We start from the raw sequence: 27,086 nt of genomic DNA, 5'->3' as shown, positions 1-27,086 counted from the left end.
CAAACTATTGTTGACATGGGATGGTCAGAGACAAAAGTTTCCTGTTACGTAAACCTAACTTTTTATATGTTTTATAGACCTGAAGCCAACGACGGTCACGCATTTTATACTGTCCATACTGCAGTTACTGTCCGTTTTCCTATACACAATACACAGTGCTCTACAAATAGCGTATGTTAGAAGTATAGGTAATTACCTAGTTGACGTCGCTGTGTGAAAAATAACCGGCCAATATTAAAAGTACTCTTCTAAAATTCTAGAAAATATAGTTTTGTAACATGTCCTAAATTTTTAGCTAATTTAGATGTTTGGAAATATTCGTACATTAGTGTTTTAGTGTATGTTATAGGTAATAGTACATTGCCTAGTTAACGTCGCTGTGTGACAAATAACCGGCCAATATTAAAAGTACTCTTCTAAAATTCTAGAAAATATAGTTTTTAGCTAATTTAGATGTTTGGAAATATTCGTACTTTGGTGTTTTTGGAAGGATATGTAAACGACAGATAACACCAAAAAATATGAAGAAATTATTTCCAAACCGTGTTAAGTCTGCAAACCACCATGCTTCTCATTTTCAAGAACGCTGGTTAACAATAAGCAGAGTATTGTCTCATTTCGTAAACAAAAGCCCACACAGAATTGTCCTCTAGCGTTCGCTTTATAATCGTTCACCCAACTGAAACTATAATACCAGCTCATTGCTCCATTGCACATGTAAAGCAGAAACATATGTTGTGTGTATTTAACCAGACAAGATATGATTTAATCAGTTGAGCTGTTTTCAATGAGTGTTATCTTGGTTTAATAGCTTTTAATGGGGTTTAAGTCCTGCAAAGGTCGTGGTGAATTCTACTGTAGACATGACTGCATCATGCGGCATTCGATTTAAAAAAAAACCAATATTTTGTCAACACTATACCGTACTTTTACACAAGTGTTCTATAACCGTCACATTCAATAAATAGACATTTGTAACATCGGTGGACGTTATGATGATCCACATAAGTTAAGGAATCAGTATGCTCATTTCAAGACAAAATAATAAATCACAAAGACCCCTTGGTGAAGTATCAGTTGCACCAGATCTACGAAGTTGATTTACTACGTCATACCCCCGACATTAACCTCGTACATCGTACAGGTCGAAAGCGCTACACGACAACACACAAAAACATGAATTGGAACTTATATTTCTAAAGGTTTTAGGTCAATGGCTCTTGAGGCAGCCCTTGAAACTGTGGAAATTTGAGAAAGCATCTAGACCACTATTTCAGGATTTTATTAAAAACATGGTGAATGTGATAAGAACGTTGTACAACATTGATACATTTTGAAAGTCGGTCAAACGTGTTTCATAAGAACACGTCGTGAATTAGTCTCAAACTATTCAATGGCACTTACGCGTTGTCTGACCTAAACTGGCCGGAGAATAGCCTAAAACGTGCAAATTATAACAAATTTGTAAGCAAGAGTGAATGAATAGCATAAAACAATACGTGATAGAGACATATAGCCTATAGACTTGACATTAAGTATGGAATATTTTTTCACAAAGAGCAAAGAATAGCCTGGTGTGAAAGGGGTCTGCATAATCCGCATGGGCTACGGATGTATCGTGAGATGGTGTAAATATTTTCGATAGAATGTTTGTTTTCCATGAGTTTACATTATGGTATTAAAAATGTAGTGAATTTGCTTAAAATGGCGGATTTTAGCAGGCTGATTTTTCCCGTAAATTGTTTTCCTGTACTTGGAGCTGAATGGAGGCTGAATTTGAGCTTTGCGCAATCAGGATATGGTGCAACATTCTTCTGTTATTATCAAATTTATTGAGGTTGGGGTGATATTTCTGAAACTTCGTCAGCAATTGAGATTCGTCAGAGCTGAAATGCACTTATAATGTACCGGTAATGAAAATGGGTGAAGCTAAAAAATATGTTCCGTAGGCAAAATCTTTGAATGCCTCCCCCCGGTCCAACTTACAGTACAAAAACAACTGCGTGGATTCCTGGTTGTCCAATGAATTCACGCTGTTTCTTTGGGTACAGTAAGTTAACATTTGACCACAGTGGGGCTATTAGAACTTTTCAGTACGTACTACTTTAAAGAGCCATAATTTATACCCCCCCCCCCATTTTCAAAACTTGTACATTATAAGTTCATTCTAGTTGTGACGAACACTTAATCTTGTTAGTGAATATCACCTCAAACCCCAATAAATTTCATAATAACAGAACGAATTCAGATATTTCCCCCTACAAAGCTTCAGCCCCTTTAAATCCGCAATTTTAGGCTACACCACAATGTACACCACAGTTATTATTTAGCCATTCAGTTAATGCAAACCCCCTTCAGACTAGTCTTAGTACTTTGTACAAAATATTCCACAGGGGCCTCTACTTCAGGTCAATGCCTATTTAGAACAATACACATATATTTTGATGAAGTAAACTTAAACTATTACTCAAAGCGTAAAATTAGCTCACCTGAGAGCTTTCGGAATGTATCACTATTCCTTGTTCACTCGGTAGATGGACTGGTGACAGATGCTTGTTACTGGTCAGAAACCGTCGAACCGTGACGTGAGTGACACATATATTTTATTTTCTACTTTTTATTTTCTATTTTCTATATAGTAGTATTTCTATATGGTTTTCCTATTGAAAACGTCGTACTTATTGACATACTCCACAAGTGTCATGATTTTCAGCTGATGATTTTGAATCAAAATTTTGACCACATCGTTTTCAAATTGAAATGTGTCTTATTTTTACGTTCATGACTAATAACTTAAGTATATATAAGAAAGTAAAAAAGTATAAGAAAGAAGCTAAGAACTAAAGAAGGAAAGTGAGAAATAGAAAAGGAACAACAAAGCTTATAAAAGGATCTTGAAAGCAGCAACCAAACAAAAAACTTGGCAGCGGTGGGATTCGAACCCACGCCATCGAAATGACTGGTGCCTTAAACCAGCGCCTTAGACCGCTCGGCCACGCTACCACTACACCCGTTACATGTTACTAATTAAGCAAATCCAACTAAATTAGGAAAGTATAGGCTTTATCCAATCCGCGGATTTAGGGTTTCTCTACCGGAAGTCAATTTGTGCCGAAATTCCTTCCTACAATGCAATAAGCGTTTTGCATAACAATAGATACAGTTCGGAGGTTAATCAATATTCTTTGTTATGCAATACGCATATTGCATTGTGGGAAGGAATTTCGGTACAAATTGACTTCCGGTAGAGAAACCCTAAATCCGCGGATTGAATGAATTAAAGCCGCTTAAAAATCGATGTTATACGTGTCTCATTGGAACGTTCGAAAGGACCCTCCGCGACTGTCAAGGTAAAATGAATTAAGTATAACCAGGAGGGTGAGAGTTCATAGGGGCAATGTCGGGAACTACGTGACGCTATTGTTCGACCTAGGCTACATCATTTTTAACGCATGCGTGTTCGTCAATACAGCTTTAGTGTCCTCCACCTTCGCAACACGGTACGTGGAGTGACTGGAATCACACTGACGACGGAGGAGAATACTAGCTGGTCAGACAGTTTAATTCTATCAAGCATATAATACCTGAACAATCACCGTCATTTGATCGATTTAAAATTGTAAACCTATTAACTTATATATTTGGGTACTAAAGTATAACCTAGTGACCTAAAGTATTGAGTCATGTCACGATATTTTTTTCTGAGGCATTATGTCCAGGTTGCTCAATTTAACATACACGTATCCTTAATGCTGTTGAGATTTTACAAGGATGGCGCTCTCACATTTCTAAGAATCCAAAAGCGACGTTTACGGTACCTGAATAACATAGACTTGTTGGAATAAAGTATATATTGTTTTGTTTGTTTGTTTGTTTGTTTATTGTTCTTGTTCTTAATGGATGTGTTTTTATTTGAAACACACACAAAATAGTTGTAGCGTATGAATTATATGCGGGGGGAGTGTATTATATGCATCAACATCTCAGTACAAGTGCAGTATTTTGTACAATTTCTCGAGCAACAAGTGATACGCATTTATTAACCTATAATTCATACATTCTTAGAACCACATAGCCAATCAGAAAAGCCGTTAACGATTACGCATTTATAAGTGCATTTATAAGTGCATAAATATTGTATAATTGAATACCTGAGTGGAAGAAAGGCCCAACTCCATCAAAACTGTTTTTGAGATATTAAGGAAAAACTAAATATTTGGAAAAGTTTTCAGGGGACCTTCAATACATGAACATACAATATTACATACATTCGAAATTATATATGATGTTTCCATGGCAACGGTACATGTCTTAATACGAGCTGGAGTTGGGCCCTTCTTCCACTAATATACTGCAAGCACCGGTTTCGTAAGCAGATGTGTTATAAATCATGAAATAGCTACAGAAATTTGGTAATTATCCATTAATTGCACAAGTAGATGCATGTAATATGTTAGCAAGAAAGTTTATTGTAGTGAAAAGCAGATTTCATGTATGAACAAAAATTCATCTTTAACCCAATATTTGTGGAAGAAGGGCCCAACTCCATGGAGTTGGGCCTTTCTTCCATGAAAACCATGATTAAGTTCACGTGGAAGACTATTTAGAGAGTGGATTTTGGCTCATCTTTCACACACAATGAAGAACTGTCTGCTGGCAATAAAATGCTAGGTCTAACTCATTTTTGTAAAAAATTGGAGTTGGGCCCTTCTTCCACTCAGGTATTCAATTGTATAATTGTATAATTGCATTCGTGCGTAGTTTCGCGTGGTACGCGCTGTGTGTTCGCCTCTGATTCATTTTTTCTTGAATGTGGGTACATTGATATTTTTATATTTTGTTTGTTATAAAAAAATTGCAGATTTTGCAGAAATTCTTTGTCGTGTATGAAATGCAAATTCACTTGTTGCTCGAGTGATTGGACACAATATGTACTATTGTACTAGATGGGTTTAATGCACCCCTGTGGGGCTCTTGCATTAAGCGCTCCACAGACTCCGAGTATTGTACGTACAATATTGTATGTAACATATATACGTTATTTAATCTATTGCCATTCTATTTCCAGTAATGTTTAAGTTCTAACGAATGTTTGATGACGAAAAATCGATAATATGTTACATACAATATCTAGCAGAAATATATTATCGATTTTTCGTCATCAAACATTCGTTAGAACTTAAACATTACTGGAAATAGAATGGCAATAGATTAAATAACGTATATATGTTACATACAATATTGTACGTACAATAAAAAGTCTGAATACTGCTTTAGATGCATCAACATCTCAGCGTTCGTGTATTTCTCTCTCAAAAAATGATACGCATTTATTAATCTATAAATCAGTCATGTACAAGTATTTAGATAAGCCAGTTCGTTTTATCGCTTTGTAAACTCAACGTAAAATAGGTTGAAAATATAGCCTATGTGTATTGCTACTAAAATGGCAGTTGTTCAAGTTCAAGTTGTGTATATAGAAGACAAGCCGTATTTACTCAGTAATTCAATCAAACTGTTATTTAATTGAAAACGTCTGAATATAATATCGCCTATTCATTTACATCGTTGCGCAATATATTCATTTTTCCCACGCGAATATCAAAATGTTATCACAATTATGTTGAACTTTCAGAACCACATTTGCCGTTACAAATATGCGTACAAATTAACACCGCTGAAAATAGTTTTTGTCCCGAGTCAAGGTGAAACATTTCCAACTAACAAAAGATTCCAAATCAGCTTGGAGGTTTGTTAAAAGGTCAAAGAGTATTGGACCTCAGCCATGCCATTCTGCGAAATAGAGAACTTTAAAATAACCTAAATATATTGATCTCTTCCAAACTGAACAATATAATGAAAGACAAAGATAAAGAGAATTTATCGCGTCTGACGTCATCTGTCAATCAAACTCGAGCACGGTTTGTTTACAAGTGTCGTGATGATGACTTGCTGAACGCGGATTTATAACCGGGCGCCTTATTGTTAATTTTGCACCTTTCGACATGCAAACCATCTCAAAAGTTAGGTCTTTATAGTAGGAAACTTTCTTAACCGAAGGCACCATGTCCGCAATGCCTAGAAAAGCTGCTTTTTGCCTTGTAAAAGTACGTAATTTTGTCGCCATTTGCTGCTATTCCTTTTCTCCGATCAGCACCAGATAGATCGGTCTTCCTTTTACGCGCTGATTAACCTGTGTAAACCAATCAAGGATCGTAATTGACAGTGTCATCAGACGCGATAAATTCTTTTTATCTCTGTCTTATAGTTATTGCATTTTCATACACTCCTAGATAGTGAGAACCAATCAGAGCACACGTTAGTAAATTAATAACCGTGCATAAATATTGTATAATTGCACGGTCGCGTAGTACACGCCGTGCTTTTGGACGCGTTCGTTTACTTGCGGGTTGGTGCATTTATATTTGCTTGCATTTTCCAACATTTTAGTGACTATTTTGTTATAAAAATTGCAAAAATCACGGGATTTTTTTCTCGTGTATGAAAAAAGGTTAATAAATGTATTATTTTGTACAATTTCACTCCCAACAAGTGATACGTATGTATTAACCTATAAATAGTGTGGAGACAATGAGCCCCTCCCAATTGATGATAGCACGTGTAATACAAGTTAGTGAAAACTTACGTGAAATAATTCATATTATGGAGTTTTCATATTACAAAACCAAAATTTTGACATTGACCATGTTGACCTGACAGTGTCGTATGTCTTGGACGACATACTTCTCCAGAGTGATTGGTTTCCCATCATCCTCTGTGCTGGTGGTAACACAGCTCCGGTTCTTTGTAGGCATGGTCATGATGAGATGGTCATGCACGTTACTTAAATTGTAGGCCTCCTCGTCTCTGTTCATGACGGCATGACCTCTTTTACGAGTCCAGATTGATTATCTGATGAAGCGAGTGCTCGCATCACACTCCTTCTGAAATACTTTCACACTCCTTTCACTACTTTCACGTTGTCAAAACCCTAGTTTTCTGTGTCCTTCGTAGAATCCACAAATTGAGCTTTTAAGATTATGGTTAATTAAATAAACCATTTGAAATATAATACAGCTTTTCTTCCATTTTTTCTGATGTGTAATTTTTCTTGAACCAGTTATCAGTTTGCCCTATGTTCCACCATGCACAATCCGGGGGGGGTATGTCCGCCGAATTCCACCGAGAGATTGTCACAAAATACATCATCTTCCCATGATACAGAGCTATGTGCATTACATTGTAGAATACGAATATTTCCTCAGGTGCCTTCATCGGATAAAAGGAATCTTCTTCACGAATAGTAATGGCGGACGATATCTCATACCCAGGGACTAGTAGTATGTGCTAATAATACCTTTAGGAGGCAAACTATTGTTGACATGGGATGGTCAGAGACAAAAGTTTCCTGTTACGTAAACCTAACTTTTTATATGTTTTATAGACCTGAAGCCAACGACGGTCACGCATTTTTATACTGTCCATACTGCAGTTACTGTCCGTTTTCCTATACACAATACACAGTGCTCTACAAATAGCGTATGTTAGAAGTATAGGTAATTACCTAGTTGACGTCGCTGTGTGAAAAATAACCGGCCAATATTAAAAGTACTCTTCTAAAATTCTAGAAAATATAGTTTTGTAACATGTCCTAAATTTTTAGCTAATTTAGATGTTTGGAAATATTCGTACATTAGTGTTTTAGTGTATGTTATAGGTAATAGTACATTGCCTAGTTAACGTCGCTGTGTGACAAATAACCGGCCAATATTAAAAGTACTCTTCTAAAATTCTAGAAAATATAGTTTTAGCTAATTTAGATGTTTGGAAATATTCGTACTTTGGTGTTTTTGGAAGGATATGTAAACGACAGATAACACCAAAAAATATGAAGAAATTATTTCCAAACCGTGTTAAGTCTGCAAACCACCATGCTTCTCATTTTCAAGAACGCTGGTTAACAATAAGCAGAGTATTGTCTCATTTCGTAAACAAAAGCCCACACAGAATTGTCCTCTAGCGTTCGCTTTATAATCGTTCACCCAACTGAAACTATAATACCAGCTCATTGCTCCATTGCACATGTAAAGCAGAAACATATGTTGTGTGTATTTAACCAGACAAGATATGATTTAATCAGTTGAGCTGTTTTCAATGAGTGTTATCTTGGTTTAATAGCTTTTAATGGGGTTTAAGTCCTGCAAAGGTCGTGGTGAATTCTACTGTAGACATGACTGCATCATGCGGCATTCGATTTAAAAAAAAACCAATATTTTGTCAACACTATACCGTACTTTTACACAAGTGTTCTATAACCGTCACATTCAATAAATAGACATTTGTAACATCGGTGGACGTTATGATGATCCACATAAGTTAAGGAATCAGTATGCTCATTTCAAGACAAAATAATAAATCACAAAGACCCCTTGGTGAAGTATCAGTTGCACCAGATCTACGAAGTTGATTTACTACGTCATACCCCCTGGAATAGTGCATGATGGGAAGAAGGAAAAGGTCTATACACGACAACACACAAAAACATGAATTGGAACTTATATTTCTAAAGGTTTTAGGTCAATGGCTCTTGAGGCAGCCCTTGAAACTGTGGAAATTTGAGAAAGCATCTAGACCACTATTTCAGGATTTTATTAAAAACATGGTGAATGTGATAAGAACGTTGTACAACATTGATACATTTTGAAAGTCGGTCAAACGTGTTTCATAAGAACACGTCGTGAATTAGTCTCAAAACTATTCAATGGCACTTACGCGTTGTCTGACCTAAACTGGCCGGAGAATAGCCTAAAACGTGCAAATTATAACAAATTTGTAAGCAAGAGTGAATGAATAGCATAAAACAATACGTGATAGAGACATATAGCCTATAGACTTGACATTAAGTATGGAATATTTTTTCACAAAGAGCAAAGAATAGCCTGGTGTGAAAGGGGTCTGCATAATCCGCATGGGCTACGGATGTATCGTGAGATGGTGTAAATATTTTCGATAGAATGTTTGTTTTCCATGAGTTTACATTATGGTATTAAAATGTAGTGAATTTGCTTAAAATGGCGGATTTTAGCAGGCTGATTTTTCCCGTAAATTGTTTTCCCTGTACTTGGAGCTGAATGGAGGCTGAATTTGAGCTTTGCGCAATCAGGGATATGGTGCAACATTCTTCTGTTATTATCAAATTTATTGAGGTTGGGGTGATATTTCTGAAACTTCGTCAGCAATTGAGATTCGTCAGAGCTGAAATGCACTTATAATGTACCGGTAATGAAAATGGGTGAAGCTAAAAAATATGTTCCGTAGGCAAAATCTTTGAATGCCTCCCCAGGTCAAACTTACAGTACAAAAACAACTGCGTGGATTCCTGGTTGTCCAATGAATTCACGCCGCTGTTTCTTTGGGTACAGTAAGTTAACATTTGACCACAGTGGGGCTATTAGAACTTTTCAGTACGTACTACTTTAAAGAGCCATAATTTATACCCCCCCCCCCCATTTTCAAAACTTGTACATTATAAGTTCATTCTAGTTGTGACGAACACTTAATCTTGTTAGTGAATATCACCTCAAACCCCAATAAATTTCATAATAACAGAACGAATTCAGATATTTCCCCTACAAAGCTTCAGCCCTTTAAATCCGCAATTTTAGGCTACACCACAATGTACACCACAGTTATTATTTAGCCATTCAGTTAATGCAAACCCCCTTCAGACTAGTCTTAGTACTTTGTACAAAATATTCCACAGGGGCCTCTACTTCAGGTCAATGCCTATTTAGAACAATACACATATATTTTGATGAAGTAAACTTAAACTATTACTCAAAGCGTAAAATTAGCTCACCTGAGAGCTTTCGGAATGTATCACTATTCCTTGTTCACTCGGTAGATGGACTGGTGACAGATGCTTGTTACTGGTCAGAAACCGTCGAACCGTGACGTGAGTGACACATATATTTTATTTTCTACTTTTTTTTTTCTATTTTCTATATAGTAGTATTTCTATATGGTTTTCCTATTGAAAACGTCGTACTTATTGACATACTCCACAAGTGTCATGATTTTCAGCTGATGATTTTGAATCAAAATTTTGACCACATCGTTTTCAAATTGAAATGTGTCTTATTTTTACGTTCATGACTAATAACTTAAGTATATATAAGAAAGTAAAAAAGTATAAGAAAGAAGCTAAGAACTAAAGAAGGAAAGTGAGAAATAGAAAAGGAACAACAAAGCTTATAAAAGGATCTTGAAAGCAGCAACCAAACAAAAAACTTGGCAGCGGTGGGATTCGAACCCACGCCATCGAAATGACTGGTGCCTTAAACCAGCGCCTTAGACCGCTCGGCCACGCTACCACTACACCCGTTACATGTTACTAATTAAGCAAATCCAACTAAATTAGGAAAGTATAGGCTTTATCCAATCCGCGGATTTAGGGTTTCTCTACCGGAAGTCAATTTGTGCCGAAATTCCTTCCTACAATGCAATAAGCGTTTTGCATAACAATAGATACAGTTCGGAGGTTAATCAATATTCTTTGTTATGCAATACGCATATTGCATTGTGGGAAGGAATTTCGGCACAAATTGACTTCCGGTAGAGAAACCCAAATCCGCGGATTGGATGAATTAAAGCCGCTTAAAAATCGATGTTATACGTGTCTCATTGGAACGTTCGAAAGGACCCTCCGCGACTGTCAAGGTAAAATGAATTAAGTATAACCAGGAGGGTGAGAGTTCATAGGGGCAATGTCGGGAACTACGTGACGCTATTGTTCGACCTAGGCTACATCATTTTTAACGCATGCGTGTTCGTCAATACAGCTTTAGTGTCCTCCACCTTCGCAACACGGTACGTGGAGTGACTGGAATCACACTGACGACGGAGGAGAATACTAGCTGGTCAGACAGTTTAATTCTATCAAGCATATAATACCTGAACAATCACCGTCATTTGATCGATTTAAAATTGTAAACCTATTAACTTATATATTTGGGTACTAAAGTATAACCTAGTGACCTAAAGTATTGAGTCATGTCACGATATTTTTTCTGAGGCATTATGTCCAGGTTGCTCAATTTAACATACACGTATCCTTAATGCTGTTGAGATTTTACAAGGATGGCGCTCTCACATTTCTAAGAATCCAAAAGCGACGTTTACGGTACCTGAATAACATAGACTTGTTGGAATAAAGTATATATTGTTTTGTTTGTTTGTTTGTTTGTTTATTGTTCTTGTTCTTAATGGATGTGTTTTTATTTGAAACACACACAAAATAGTTGTAGCGTATGAATTATATGCGGGGGGAGTGTATTATATGCATCAACATCTCAGTACAAGTGCAGTATTTTGTACAATTTCTCGAGCAACAAGTGATACGCATTTATTAACCTATAATTCATACATTCTTAGAACCACATAGCCAATCAGAAAAGCCGTTAACGATTACGCATTTATAAGTGCATTTATAAGTGCATAAATATTGTATAATTGAATACCTGAGTGGAAGAAAGGCCCAACTCCATCAAAACTGTTTTTGAGATATTAAGGAAAAACTAAATATTTGGAAAAGTTTTCAGGGGACCTTCAATACATGAACATACAATATTACATACATTCGAAATTATATATGATGTTTCCATGGCAACGGTACATGTCTTAATACGAGCTGGAGTTGGGCCCTTCTTCCACTAATATACTGCAAGCACCGGTTTCGTAAGCAGATGTGTTATAAATCATGAAATAGCTACAGAAATTTGGTAATTATCCATTAATTGCACAAGTAGATGCATGTAATATGTTAGCAAGAAAGTTTATTGTAGTGAAAAGCAGATTTCATGTATGAACAAAAATTCATCTTTAACCCAATATTTGTGGAAGAAGGGCCCAACTCCATGGAGTTGGGCCTTTCTTCCATGAAAACCATGATTAAGTTCACGTGGAAGACTATTTAGAGAGTGGATTTTGGCTCATCTTTCACACACAATGAAGAACTGTCTGCTGGCAATAAAATGCTAGGTCTAACTCATTTTGTAAAAAATTGGAGTTGGGCCCTTCTTCCACTCAGGTATTCAATTGTATAATTGTATAATTGCATTCGTGCGTAGTTTCGCGTGGTACGCGCTGTGTGTTCGCCTCTGATTCATTTTTCTTGAATGTGGGTACATTGATATTTTTATATTTTGTTTGTTATAAAAAAATTGCAGATTTTGCAGAAATTCTTTGTCGTGTATGAAATGCAAATTCACTTGTTGCTCGAGTGATTGGACACAATATGTACTATTGTACTAGATGGGTTTAATGCACCCCTGTGGGGCTCTTGCATTAAGCGCTCCACAGACTCCAGATTGTATGTACAATATTGTATGTAACATATATACGTTATTTAATCTATTGCCATTCTATTTCCAGTAATGTTTAAGTTCTAACGAATGTTTGATGACGAAAAATCGATAATATGTTACATACAATATCTAGCAGAAATATATTATCGATTTTTCGTCATCAAACATTCGTTAGAACTTAAACATTACTGGAAATAGAATGGCAATAGATTAAATAACGTATATATGTTACATACAATATTGTACGTACAATAAAAAGTCTGAATACTGCTTTAGATGCATCAACATCTCAGCGTTCGTGTATTTCTCTCTCAAAAAATGATACGCATTTATTAATCTATAAATCAGTCATGTACAAGTATTTAGATAAGCCAGTTCGTTTTATCGCTTTGTAAACTCAACGTAAAATAGGTTGAAAATATAGCCTATGTGTATTGCTACTAAAATGGCAGTTGTTCAAGTTCAAGTTGTGTATATAGAAGACAAGCCGTATTTACTCAGTAATTCAATCAAACTGTTATTTAATTGAAAACGTCTGAATATAATATCGCCTATTCATTTACATCGTTGCGCAATATATTCATTTTTCCCACGCGAATATCAAAATGTTATCACAATTATGTTGAACTTTCAGAACCACATTTGCCGTTACAAATATGCGTACAAATTAACACCGCTGAAAATAGTTTTTTTTCCCGAGTCAAGGTGAAACATTTCCAACTAACAAAAGATTCCAAATCAGCTTGGAGGTTTGTTAAAAGGTCAAAGAGTATTGGACCTCAGCCATGCCATTCTGCGAAATAGAGAACTTTAAAATAACCTAAATATATTGATCTCTTCCAAACTGAACAATATAATGAAAGACAAAGATAAAGAGAATTTATCGCGTCTGACGTCATCTGTCAATCAAACTCGAGCACGGTTTGTTTACAAGTGTCGTGATGATGACTTGCTGAACGCGGATTTATAACCGGGCGCCTTATTGTTAATTTTGCACCTTTCGACATGCAAACCATCTCAAAAGTTAGGTCTTTATAGTAGGAAACTTTCTTAACCGAAGGCACCATGTCCGCAATGCCTAGAAAAGCTGCTTTTTGCCTTGTAAAAGTACGTAATTTTGTCGCCATTTGCTGCTATTCCTTTTCTCCGATCAGCACCAGATAGATCGGTCTTCCTTTTACGCGCTGATTAACCTGTGTAAACCAATCAAGGATCGTAATTGACAGTGTCATCAGACGCGATAAATTCTTTTTATCTCTGTCTTATAGTTATTGCATTTTCATACACTCCTAGATAGTGAGAACCAATCAGAGCACACGTTAGTAAATTAATAACCGTGCATAAATATTGTATAATTGCACGGTCGCGTAGTACACGCCGTGCTTTTGGACGCGTTCGTTTTACTTGCGGGTTGGTGCATTTATATTTGCTTGCATTTTCCAACATTTTAGTGACTATTTTGTTATAAAAATTGCAAAAATCACGGGATTTTTTTTTTTATGAAAAAAGGTTAATAAATGTATTATTTTGTACAATTTCACTCCCAACAAGTGATACGTATGTATTAACCTATAAATAGTGTGGAGACAATGAGCCCCTCCCAATTGATGATAGCACGTGTAATACAAGTTAGTGAAAACTTACGTGAAATAATTCATATTATGGAGTTTTCATATTACAAAACCAAAATTTTGACATTGACCATGTTGACCTGACAGTGTCGTATGTCTTGGACGACATACTTCTCCAGAGTGATTGGTTTCCCATCATCCTCTGTGCTGGTGGTAACACAGCTCCGGTTCTTTGTAGGCATGGTCATGATGAGATGGTCATGCACGTTACTTAAATTGTAGGCCTCCTCGTCTCTGTTCATGACGGCATGACCTCTTTTACGAGTCCAGATTGATTATCTGATGAAGCGAGTGCTCGCATCACACTCCTTCTGAAATACTTTCACACTCCTTTCACTACTTTCACGTTGTCAAAACCCTAGTTTTCTGTGTCCTTCGTAGAATCCACAAATTGAGCTTTTAAGATTATGGTTAATTAAATAAACCATTTGAAATATAATACAGCTTTTCTTCCATTTTTTCTGATGTGTAATTTTTCTTGAACCAGTTATCAGTTTGCCCTATGTTCCACCATGCACAATCCGGGGGTATGTCCGCCGAATTCCACCGAGAGATTGTCACAAAATACATCATCTTCCCATGATACAGAGCTATGTGCATTACATTGTAGAATACGAATATTTCCTCAGGTGCCTTCATCGGATAAAAGGAATCTTCTTCACGAATAGTAATGGCGGACGATATCTCATACCCAGGGACTAGTAGTATGTGCTAATAATACCTTTAGGAGGCAAACTATTGTTGACATGGGATGGTCAGAGACAAAAGTTTCCTGTTACGTAAACCTAACTTTTATATGTTTTATAGACCTGAAGCCAACGACGGTCACGCATTTTTATACTGTCCATACTGCAGTTACTGTCCGTTTTCCTATACACAATACACAGTGCTCTACAAATAGCGTATGTTAGAAGTATAGGTAATTACCTAGTTGACGTCGCTGTGTGAAAAATAACCGGCCAATATTAAAAGTACTCTTCTAAAATTCTAGAAAATATAGTTTTGTAACATGTCCTAAATTTTTAGCTAATTTAGATGTTTGGAAATATTCGTACATTAGTGTTTTAGTGTATGTTATAGGTAATAGTACATTGCCTAGTTAACGTCGCTGTGTGACAAATAACCGGCCAATATTAAAAGTACTCTTCTAAAATTCTAGAAAATATAGTTTTTAGCTAATTTAGATGTTTGGAAATATTCGTACTTTGGTGTTTTTGGAAGGATATGTAAACGACAGATAACACCAAAAAATATGAAGAAATTATTTCCAAACCGTGTTAAGTCTGCAAACCACCATGCTTCTCATTTTCAAGAACGCTGGTTAACAATAAGCAGAGTATTGTCTCATTTCGTAAACAAAAGCCCACACAGAATTGTCCTCTAGCGTTCGCTTTATAATCGTTCACCCAACTGAAACTATAATACCAGCTCATTGCTCCATTGCACATGTAAAGCAGAAACATATGTTGTGTGTATTTAACCAGACAAGATATGATTTAATCAGTTGAGCTGTTTTCAATGAGTGTTATCTTGGTTTAATAGCTTTTAATGGGGTTTAAGTCCTGCAAAGGTCGTGGTGAATTCTACTGTAGACATGACTGCATCATGCGGCATTCGATTTAAAAAAAAACCAATATTTTGTCAACACTATACCGTACTTTTACACAAGTGTTCTATAACCGTCACATTCAATAAATAGACATTTGTAACATCGGTGGACGTTATGATGATCCACATAAGTTAAGGAATCAGTATGCTCATTTCAAGACAAAATAATAAATCACAAAGACCCCTTGGTGAAGTATCAGTTGCACCAGATCTACGAAGTTGATTTACTACGTCATACCCCCTGGAATAGTGCATGATGGGAAGAAGGGAAAAGGTCTATACACGACAACACACAAAAACATGAATTGGAACTTATATTTCTAAAGGTTTTAGGTCAATGGCTCTTGAGGCAGCCCTTGAAACTGTGGAAATTTGAGAAAGCATCTAGACCACTATTTCAGGATTTTATTAAAAACATGGTGAATGTGATAAGAACGTTGTACAACATTGATACATTTTGAAAGTCGGTCAAACGTGTTTCATAAGAACACGTCGTGAATTAGTCTCAAAACTATTCAATGGCACTTACGCGTTGTCTGACCTAAACTGGCCGGAGAATAGCCTAAAACGTGCAAATTATAACAAATTTGTAAGCAAGAGTGAATGAATAGCATAAAACAATACGTGATAGAGACATATAGCCTATAGACTTGACATTAAGTATGGAATATTTTTTCACAAAGAGCAAAGAATAGCCTGGTGTGAAAGGGGTCTGCATAATCCGCATGGGCTACGGATGTATCGTGAGATGGTGTAAATATTTTCGATAGAATGTTTGTTTTCCATGAGTTTACATTATGGTATTAAAAATGTAGTGAATTTGCTTAAAATGGCGGATTTTAGCAGGCTGATTTTTCCCGTAAATTGTTTTCCCTGTACTTGGAGCTGAATGGAGGCTGAATTTGAGCTTTGCGCAATCAGGGATATGGTGCAACATTCTTCTGTTATTATCAAATTTATTGAGGTTGGGGTGATATTTCTGAAACTTCGTCAGCAATTGAGATTCGTCAGAGCTGAAATGCACTTATAATGTACCGGTAATGAAAATGGGTGAAGCTAAAAAATATGTTCCGTAGGCAAAATCTTTGAATGCCTCCCCCCCGGTCAAACTTACAGTACAAAAACAACTGCGTGGATTCCTGGTTGTCCAATGAATTCACGCTGTTTCTTTGGGTACAGTAAGTTAACATTTGACCACAGTGGGGCTATTAGAACTTTTCAGTACGTACTACTTTAAAGAGCCATAATTTATACCCCCCCCCCCATTTTCAAAACTTGTACATTATAAGTTCATTCTAGTTGTGACGAACACTTAATCTTGTTAGTGAATATCACCTCAAACCCCAATAAATTTCATAATAACAGAACGAATTCAGATATTTCCCCTACAAAGCTTCAGCCCCTTTAAATCCGCAATTTTAGGCTACACCACAATGTACACCACAGTTATTATTTAGCCATTCAGTTAATGCAAACCCCCTTCAGACTAGTCTTAGTACTTTGTACAAAATATTCCACAGGGGCCTCTACTTCAGGTCAATGCCTATTTAGAACAATACACATATATTTTGATGAAGTAAACTTAAACTATTACTCAAAGCGTAAAATTAGCTCACCTGAGAGCTTTCGGAATGTATCACTATTCCTTGTTCACTCGGTAGATGGACTGGTGAAAGATGCTTGTTACTGGTCAGAAACCGTCGAACCGTGACGTGAGTGACACATATATTTTATTTTCTACTTTTTATTTTCTATTTTCTATATAGTAGTATTTCTATATGGTTTTCCTATTGAAAACGTCGTACTTATTGACATACTCCACAAGTGTCATGATTTTCAGCTGATGATTTTGAATCAAAATTTTGACCACATCGTTTTCAAATTGAAATGTGTCTTATTTTTACGTTCATGACTAATAACTTAAGTATATATAAGAAAGTAAAAAAGTATAAGAAAGAAGCTAAGAACTAAAGAAGGAAAGTGAGAAATAGAAAAGGAACAACAAAGCTTATAAAAGGATCTTGAAAGCAGCAACCAAACAAAAAACTTGGCAGCGGTGGGATTCGAACCCACGCCATCGAAATGACTGGTGCCTTAAACCAGCGCCTTAGACCGCTCGGCCACGCTACCACTACACCCGTTACATGTTACTAATTAAGCAAATCCAACTAAATTAGGAAAGTATAGGCTTTATCAATCCAGGATTTAGGGTTTCTCTACCGGAAGTCAATTTGTGCCGAAATTCCTTCCTACAATGCAATAAGCGTTTTGCATAACAATAGATACAGTTCGGAGGTTAATCAATATTCTTTGTTATGCAATACGCATATTGCATTGTGGGAAGGAATTTCGGTACAAATTGACTTCCGGTAGAGAAACACTAAATCCGCGGATTGAATGAATTAAAGCCGCTTAAAAATCGATGTTATACGTGTCTCATTGGAACGTTCGAAAGGACCCTCCGCGACTGTCAAGGTAAAATGAATTAAGTATAACCAGGAGGGTGAGAGTTCATAGGGGCAATGTCGGGAACTACGTGACGCTATTGTTCGACCTAGGCTACATCATTTTTAACGCATGCGTGTTCGTCAATACAGCTTTAGTGTCCTCCACCTTCGCAACACGGTACGTGGAGTGACTGGAATCACACTGACGACGGAGGAGAATACTAGCTGGTCAGACAGTTTAATTCTATCAAGCATATAATACCTGAACAATCACCGTCATTTGATCGATTTAAAATTGTAAACCTATTAACTTATATATTTGGGTACTAAAGTATAAGGACACGTGAATAACATCATGTAGAAACAAAATGGCCGCTAATCCGCCTATTTTCTATAGACCTAGGCTACATCTTCCGGTTTCGTCACGTGATTTCAGATGCCTATCCCGACATTCATTATTCCTGGTATAACACGGGTGATGGAATGCCGCTTAAGTATAACACGGGTGATGGAATGCCGTTTAAAATTCCCGCCGAGGCCGTAGACTGCGGAACTCAGTTTTCAATGGTCAGTTATTTATCTTTTGGTCGTTATATGACTATCATTTCACATTTTCCCCCAGCTATGGCATGGCTGCCATTGAGGTGTAGGAATGCGTGAAATTTGATTTGTCTATTCTGTCGGTTCAACATCCGGGCTATCTCTAGTCTCGGGCCCAAACTGCATGTGGCTCACGGTTTGTTATGAACAACAGAAACCGGCTGTGAAGGAGGCTACATAGCGATGTTGTTGGAGTGACATTCAATTTCGGAAAAAACGACACTCGACCATGGAATTTAATTTTAAGTTTGTCAGTATATAAACGGTAAATCAAGTAAGTTTCTTCCACTCTGAAAACTTAGAAACGGTTGTTTGATTCCACTGACTATTTGCGATCGAAATTTACATAACACCAATGACAGAAATCATCAACAAAAATCGAATCAGGGACTTGTTTTCACTTGACTGTGAGTCGCATCATCAACCGGAAGTGACGTGGCACGGACTGACAGAATAGGAAAGAAGCTAATAACTAAAGAAGGAAAGTGAGAAATTGAGAAACGGAGAAGAAACAACAACAACAAAGCTTAAAAGGATCTTGAAAGTTCAGGGCAAAGACAACAATAAAACAAAACAAACAAACCTAAGCAGGAACCAAACAAAAAAACATTGGCAGCGGTGGGATTCGAACCCACGCCATCGAAATGACTGGTGCCTAAAACCAGCGCCTTAGACCGCTCGGCCACGCTACCTATGCATACATTACAAGAAACTAATTAAGCAAATCCAACTAGCAAACACGCAAATTATTGAATATGAACACAAAATAGGACATAACAGTACTGCCCAACGAAACATTAAAATTAAGAAACAAAGAGTCATGGAAGACGTATAGCTAATTTTTGCGAATTTGTTTAGCAATACCACTAATTTAACATAAAAGTAGAAAAGGTTTGGCATAGTTTACCATTGCAAACCTCTTACAGCAAAAAGTTAAATGTGTTACGTAATTCAAACGTTAATAAACTTAAATATTTTTGGTTATAATTATCAGAGATCTTAGAGATGTTATTAGGTTCAACGTAATTCGATCACATTTTGGCATGTAAAGAAATTTAATATATGTGATATTTTTCTCGCATATCATCATTTCGGTAGTCATCGTGGTCATTTTTGCTGAACCATGAAATGGTATCAGCCTATACGCCGTAGAAGTGACGTCATAATCGGATTAACTACCATAGCAATAGATGAATACAATTTTTGAATAGATCGCCATGCACTACAAGCAGATTGCACTAATCACCTGTGTATGTCAGCAAACATAGATTGAATACAATACCGCTCTTTTCAAAGATACTTGTTGTCTGATCATGCATGTGTTTATGGTTCGGGTAGCGGTTACTTAGCAACTCTCGTTCCGCTTGGGTTTATTGCATACACTCTATAGCTTGTAATCATGCTTTTGTTGAATGAATTTGAGTACTCCGCCATATTTACGGTATGATACGTCATAATCTAGGTGATTATTTGCATTGGATATCTTGAATACGCTGGTGAGGTTGTGTAATAATCGGATTAATGCTATAACAGTAGGTGAATACAAGTTTTGAATATATCGCGTTGCAAAGCCCCATTCAGTGATCCCAGCGAAAGTGAAAAAAAAAATCAAATTGTTACTTTTATAAAAAATTTTAATGAAAAAACTTGGCACAAAACCCAAGAAAACGGCAGTATTGACGAAGTTGAAGCCCCATTCAAATACATGTAGCTAATTTATATATACTGTCAGTATATAAATTTCAGATTCACGTAAATGCATTATTTTTGTCTTAAATAGGCCTACACGGCTTAGGGCTGAACCACTATAGCAGAAGACACCAATTTGATGTTTTATGACCTTTGACATTCTTTTGTGGCGAGTGACATGTATGGTCAGTTCAATTCACGCCGAGTGTCCTTGACAGGTTTAACTCTGCTTCGGTGGTCATGAAAGAATTCAAAAGATAACCTCTGCCCCAACAAATAACAATCCCAAGCAATTGTCTGAAACTGCTCTTCGGATGATGTATCATAAGCCTTGTTCACACAGTCGGACTTAAACCACTTAATACCGGACTTAAATTATCGTCGGTAATAGTATCGGGTATAAGTGGCAGTGTGAATGAGCGTCGGATATAACTATATCCGACGTAATGTGGTTTAAATCCGACAATTTAAATCCGAAGATGACCAGGGTTAAGAGCTGTTAAGACCGATCGAAACGTTACGATCGGTAATAGTAATTACGTGTGAACACTGAACAGCGCTTTTGGGCCGTCAGATATAACTGTGACCTTTCACCTTTCTGCGTGATTCAGCGTGAAGAACACTTCCGGGTTAAATTAAATCACTCACGCAACTGATTTGAAGCAGAGTATAAATAGTGTGACCAGTGAGAGATAAAACAAAATTATCATGGATGCAGGTGCGAATATCAAACGCAATAGAGGAATGAACTGGCAAGAGAAGGAGACATTAGCTCTGCTGACCATTTCCGGTTAGTTATGACCGGTAATAGCTCGGATATAAACACGTCGGACATAGAGCTATTGCCGACTCGTCGTGTTCATTACAGTCGGACTATTACCGGACTTAAATTACGTCGGTAATAGTATCGGATATAAGTGGCAGTGTGAATGAGCGTCGGATATAAAAAGAATTACTATATCCGACGTAATGTGCTTTAAATCCGACAATTTAAGGCTGAAGATGACCAGAGTTAAGAGCTGTTAAGACCGATCGAAACGTTACGTCCGGTAATAGTAATTACGTGTGGACACGCAGCACTATTGGGCTGTCGGATATAATTGTGAGTAGGCCTATATCACTCGCGGAAAATTTTAAGCAGAGTAATTTATGGCTGCAGCTGCAAATATTAATATAAACTAGCGGGATGCAGGCCTTGCCGTTTAGATTTTAAAGGCGAGTGGTTAATCACTCGCTAGCATGATTGTAGGCGAGTGGTCGAATTTTCACAAATATCACTTATTTAGGAAATAATCAAGTAGAGTTTCTGTCTTGACACGGTATTTATGTACATTTATGTTGAAATGCGCGCGAAGCGCGCTAACATTTTTCACTTTCTACGCTTGGAGGAGTACAGCATCGATTAAATACTGAAATGGCTGATTCAGTGGCTGATTTTGGGAGATTCGCAGCGAGTGATATTTAGTGTCTATGGCGAGTGGAAAATCGCTCACTAAAAATCGAGTTTGGGCGAGCGGCAGCGAGCGAGAGCGATCGCTCGCCTCAAACGGCAAGGCCTGGGGATGCGATTATTTTTTTCGGACATCACCGTTAGATGAGTAAATGGGAGCGTTCACTATAACAGGAAGAATTACTGAACAGGTAGAATCATTGAAAATGAACATTAAAATCTGTTCTTTCTTACATTTCCCTTTTAGCTTCTTTTTTTTATTTGCTGCTTGTGATTTCCCGTTTCCATAGAGGGGTCAATTGGAATGACAAGGAAACATTGGCTATACTCAAAATTTGGAGAGACACGGAAAGTATTTCTGGGATAAAAAAGCTTTGGGAGGAGATAGCCACGCTATTACATGACAAGGGGGGTCCTGATACGGTCGGGGAGCAGATACCTGTAGTGATAAAGGCACTGAAAACTCTCCATCGCACCCTCCATGATTGGGTGAAAAATTCAGGCGCAGGAGCAATTGACCATCCTTATTGGGATAACCTACACGAGTTTCGGGGGGGTAGCAAATGTTAACCCCAGAGGGTTCAGTGGGGGGGGGGGCAGTATGGCCCTGGATGTAGATGGAGATGAAATTTATTAAGCCATAAGCATGATAACAGAAAGGCATGCAATTGCATTTTATAAGATGATTAGGGGTCCCAAATATATACGGAAAGAAAAATAGGGGTGTCATAAAATATTTTTGATGACCAAAATGTAGGGAGTCACAACACAGCATGACTACAGATAGTGTGTTTATTTTATTCAAAAAGACTGATGCCTGGTTTTTTTGGGGGTGTAAACGGTGGGGGGGTCATAAAATATTTGCTGCCGAAATAGGGGAGGTCGCAATTTTATTGAAGCCGACTTTTGTAAATTTGGGACACCCCCCCCCCCCCAAGAAAAAAAATAGCATGATGATGGGAGTCAGTGTAATTTTTACATAAATACAAAATTGGTCTTAATTTTGGAACTTTTTGAATTTGCATTTTCTTACATGACATACCTACCGCATTGTCTGTAATTTGTTCTAAAGAGGGGCGTTTATTGAAAGTGAATTTTCAGTGAAAACATTTAAAATCGGGTTAAATGTTCTGATGATGCTCATGTAGAAAGAAGAGATTTATGACCGGTAATAGGCTTTAACGGACATAACACGTCGGGCATACGCTGGCGAAGTTACGTCATTTACCGGATTAATTACCATAGCAATAGGTGAAAACAATTTTGAACATTTCGCGCTGTACTACAAGCAGGTTGCACTCATCACCTGTATGTCTGCAATCATAGATTGAATACAATACCGGTCTTTTCAAAGATACTAATCTTACAGGTGCAACTAATCAGCATGATTCACCTATTGCTATGGTAGTTAATCCGATTATTACGTAACTTCGCCAGCGTATAGCGTTATTGCCGACAAATGTGGACGCACTAAGGGATTAGCGGAAATATTTAATTCGATCGGACATAAGCCTAGATAAAATATTACCGGTAATAAGTGCATGTGTGAACACAGCTTTACAGGTGCGAGTGATTAGCCTTTCTTTGACATCTATGGTTCAATGCATCGGTATCGCATGAACGTTGTAATGCAGGGCGGTATAGACGAATCCAACGAGCCAAGTCATGGTCAGGATTTGGTCGGCCATCTTTGGTTTCCCGCTAGCACCAACTTGGGGTTTTGAGCGCCCGATTGTGCAAATAAAGCCACCTAACACCTGGAGAAGATGCAAGACGAGGAGGGTTAATAGAATAATATATACAATAGAGGTAATCATGTCGCATCTATGCATACATAGTCCTTTTGTTCATCCATTAATTTTGTACATCTATGAATAGATGCGACGGGATTACCTGCGGAATTATCTCTATTGTATTATTCTATTAACCCTCCTCGACCTTCTCTAGGTGTAAGTATTTGCACAACTGTTGGAACTGTATTGTGTTGTAAACATTCTTTTGTCTACCTGTGTTTTTGCGGAAGGTGTAAAACGGGTGATGGAATGCAGTTTAAAATTTCCGCCAAGGCCGAATCATTACACATTTTGGATGCATTGTAGCCGGCGGGGACCCAACTAAAGGCTGCTAGTCAGGTGTAGGAAGGCGTGAATTTGGATTCCTCTATAGTCAAAATTGTATTCATCTATTGCTATGGTAGTTAATCCGATTAACTACGTCACTTCTACGGCGTATATCAGTGTATTTGGGGAGCACGTGTGGCCGAGTGGATAAGGCGCCCGACTCATAATCCATAGGTTGCGAGTTCGAGCCCCGCTCGTGCCAATGTGTTGTGTCCTTGGGCAAGGCACTTTATCCTCATTGCCTACTGGGGTGGGTGGGGGTTGGATTGGATGTTTGTATAATAGTTGTTTGTTTCAATGTTGCAATATTGGCGCTGATTAAGCTGCTGCCTGCAAATTGCATTGTGTCTGTTTAGGTGTGTTTAATGTACAATTCTAGCAATTTGACCTGCGGGTCACGATTAGAGTTTGAAATAAAACCTTCCTCTTTTTTTTTCTTTTTTTTTTTTTTTGTTACTAGCTTACTTGCTTAGTAGCTTACTTACTAGCTTACTAACTGACTAACCATTTGTTCTGAAATGGACATATCTCTAAATACCACAAAGGTATGACCCCGGGGTATGCATATGAAAGAGGAAAACATAAAGAATATAATAAAAATATTTCCACACCCGGGGGTGCCAATCATCATAAGTCGATCCCGGGTCAATATTCATATGGGTCCTTTTCATATCTCAAAACGCCAAGAAGGTATAACCCCCTGAGTGGTGTCAAATGAAAGAGCAAAAAGTGAAGAATATAATAAAATAATTTCCCCACCGGGGTGACACTCCTCATAAGATCTGGGTCAATATTCATATTTTGGGTCCTTTTCATATCTCAAAATGCCAAGAAGGTATATTTTAGACAACATTCACAAACGTATTAGAAACTCTCCGGGAGATTATTTTAGGAACCTCTAAAGACCAACTGGCTTGAATCTATGCTACTTTCGAATAATCCTAATTTCAAATGTGGACTCAAAAAGACACGGCAATTTCATACATACATTTCCGATGGTTCAAGCTTAACTTGTAATGCAAAAGAAAGGAAAGAGCACTTTGATGTCATCAACACTCTGCAACATACCCTTGGTAGAAATTATTCCAGTGTCAAATCTCTTTGGTATGCATTATACGCACTTCTCTGAGATTTATTAAATTCTTTGGTTTTTTTGTCCAACTAGTCAAAAGTGAAAGAACAGAAAAACAAGATTTCGCTTAAAATGTTTATCTGTTTTTGCTTATTGTATGAATTACATGGAGCTAGGTGAATTGAAAAAAAGAGGTTTGATCTCGTAACTTAAATTATGTATACTTCCGTTTTAAACATTCAGGCAATAATCCGTCTGATAATTTATGGATAGCTTTGTGGTAATAGAAAAGGCGCAGGAAAGGGTGCAAGGACGAAATAAAGGGCAAAAGAAAGGGCGAAAGAAGAATAGATAGAAAGAAAGAAAGAAAGAAAGAAAGAAAGAAAGAAAGAAAGAAAGAAAGAAAGAAAGAAAGAAAGAAAGAAAGAAAGAAAGAAAGAAAGAAAGAAAGAAAGAAAAGAAAGAAAGAAAAAGAAAGAAAGAAAGAAAGAAAGAAAGAAAGAAAGAAAGAAAGAAAGAAAGAAAGAAAGAAAGAAAGAAAGAAAGAAAGAAAGAAAGAAAGAAAGAAAGAAAGAAAGAAAGAAAGAAAGAAAGAAAGAAAGAAAGAAAGAAAGAAAGCCAAGAACCAGAAAACAACGAAAAATCTTTATTTGTCACATGACTCATTATTATGAGTCCCAACCGTTTTATGTTGAAACCTGTTGATTTGGTCATGTCCTTAGAGAAACATAACGTTGATTGATGGGGAAAGAGGGGAGTTGTAGTAGTAAGTAAGTGCTACTTAGTTGTGCCCTCCTTGGGGTGCTGGGAAGGTTCACTGTAATACGACGTATAGGAAAGTGCTCAGACTTCACACCTAAGAGAGCGCAATAATTTTAGAATGTCAATCATACACAACCCAATATTTATACAAGTGTTCCAACTACTTTTTTGCCCGGCATTGGATTATGTTTTTATTAGAGTTAATTTTGTTAAATAGGACATCTGTGGATTTCAACGTCTACATAAAGTTAAAGGAGGATTTCGTGATCCTAACATCCTTTTTTATGACATTTTTCAGTAGATATCCACGAAAAGAAAGAAGATTATTCCCAAAATTTCAGTTGAACCCGATTTTGCGTTTGCGAGTTATGCATGATTATTTGCATTACACTACTTCATATGCCACTGTTTTGTTGTGGTATACCAGAACGAAATTCAAATTTGACGATACTTTTGCTAAACGAATTAATCTGCAAGAAAATTTTGGTACATGAACATATGTAGCCAAAGGTTTCAAGTGGTATAAAAATCTCAACTTGTTTTTTGAGAAAAGTGGGGGGATGAGGCTGTGGATCACGAAATGCCCTTTTAAATTGAAAGTGTGACTTTATTTTATCCTCATTCAATCACCAAGTTGCAGTTAGAAGGCTGTACTGTTTGCCATGACACCTTTAATGCTCTGCGTGCTATCCATGCGCCTCCATGGAAAAAGTTCAAGTTTTGAAATATTTTCTCAAAATATCAAGAGCTATCTTAAGAACTACTGAATCAATACTAGGCTTGTTTGTACTCATTTTAATGCATTTTTCATGCTGATTCCAAATATGGTCATGGCAATTTACATTTCTGAAATTTTTGAATTTCTAAAAATTTTTGAAACTTGTCGTCTGCAGTCGACACCCGCGTGAAGAGAGTTAAATATATTTCCCATCTAAATACAAAGACATCACGAAAGTAACGATGGCAAAAACTTGCAGATTTGAATTCTGCCGTTGCAATACAAACAATACATCAAATACAAAAGCGTGAATATGAAAACGTCATACGTCTTGATATTAGCACCTATATGATGTCTTCGTGACTAGACTTCATCCTGCAACAAACATAACATTTCCTGAACAGTTATAAATACATCCCAAAGTACATCCTTTTACACGCTTTACAGCATAATATGAACTCAAGAATCATGTTATTTGCCTGGTTTTATCCATTCCAACGTGACATTTATCGTCTGCAAATTTGACTAGTGTCAAATTTATGGAATCTAAATATAAAATCACGTAGACGATCAACAATCTAATGTCTTTTCTTCTACAACCTTTTAAGAAGGCAAATTTCAATT

The 27,086-nt window shown here is 37.0% G+C and overlaps 4 non-coding genes across 4 annotated transcripts; all 4 read right to left on the bottom strand.

Annotated features, from left to right (window-relative positions):
- Window positions 1-2,921: 2,921 nt before the first annotated feature.
- Window positions 2,922-3,003, bottom strand: Trnal-aag (transfer RNA leucine (anticodon AAG)). Its single transcript has one exon. It is a non-coding gene; the product is annotated as a tRNA-Leu (tRNA).
- A 7,288-nt stretch (window positions 3,004-10,291) lies between these two features.
- On the bottom strand, window positions 10,292-10,373 carry Trnal-aag (transfer RNA leucine (anticodon AAG)). The gene has a single exon. It is a non-coding gene; the product is annotated as a tRNA-Leu (tRNA).
- Window positions 10,374-17,652: 7,279 nt separating this feature from the next.
- Trnal-aag (transfer RNA leucine (anticodon AAG)) lies at window positions 17,653-17,734 on the bottom strand. Its single transcript has one exon. It is a non-coding gene; the product is annotated as a tRNA-Leu (tRNA).
- A 1,527-nt stretch (window positions 17,735-19,261) lies between these two features.
- On the bottom strand, window positions 19,262-19,343 carry Trnal-uag (transfer RNA leucine (anticodon UAG)). Its single transcript has one exon. It is a non-coding gene; the product is annotated as a tRNA-Leu (tRNA).
- Window positions 19,344-27,086: the final 7,743 nt, after the last annotated feature.

Source organism: Amphiura filiformis, chromosome 11 (genome assembly GCF_039555335.1).
Source record: "Amphiura filiformis chromosome 11, Afil_fr2py, whole genome shotgun sequence".
NCBI lineage: Eukaryota > Metazoa > Echinodermata > Ophiuroidea > Amphilepidida > Amphiuridae > Amphiura > Amphiura filiformis.
This window is presented reverse-complemented; position numbering and strand designations above follow the sequence as displayed.